Source organism: Hippocampus comes, unplaced genomic scaffold (genome assembly GCF_001891065.2).
Source record: "Hippocampus comes isolate QL1 unplaced genomic scaffold, H_comes_QL1_v1.1 scaffold49, whole genome shotgun sequence".
Taxonomy (NCBI): Eukaryota; Metazoa; Chordata; class Actinopteri; order Syngnathiformes; family Syngnathidae; genus Hippocampus; species Hippocampus comes.
The window spans coordinates 281,986-282,506 of NW_017804830.1; positions in this window are offsets into that span (position 1 = coordinate 281,986).

The window sequence follows — 521 nt, forward strand, 5'->3', positions numbered from 1 at the left end:
CAGATGATTTGAAATGGGCGGACGCTATGAAAAAAAAAAAAAAAACACTTGCGATTTTTTTTCCGATCTTCTCACAGTCAGCCTGCCCGAATTTGTGAGTGTTTCGAGTGACAAGTGTGGTCCCCAAACAAAATCGAACTTTCATGTCAAGGCGCCATTGTGTATTAAACGGTTCAAATTTCAAATATTATTTACAATAAATCGATCTAGAAATGATTGAGCAGGACATGTCAAGACCAATACAACTCTAAAACGGAATATATACCTGAAGCAATTTGAGAGTAATTTGAATGAACGAACTCACTGGACCTTTGGAAGTGGTGACAGTGAAAATGCTGGCCGGGCCGGATGCGATGCGGACCGCGGACCAGACTTTGCGCCTTGAAATGTTGAAGGTCCGAAGTGCGCGTTGGGGTCGCGGCCGCTCGCCGTCGCGGTTGAGTTTGCGCACGCTGCGCGCGCATCGACGACGACGCGTTCCGGCGCTCGCTGCTGCGCATGCGCCGTGGCCCCCTTCTTCT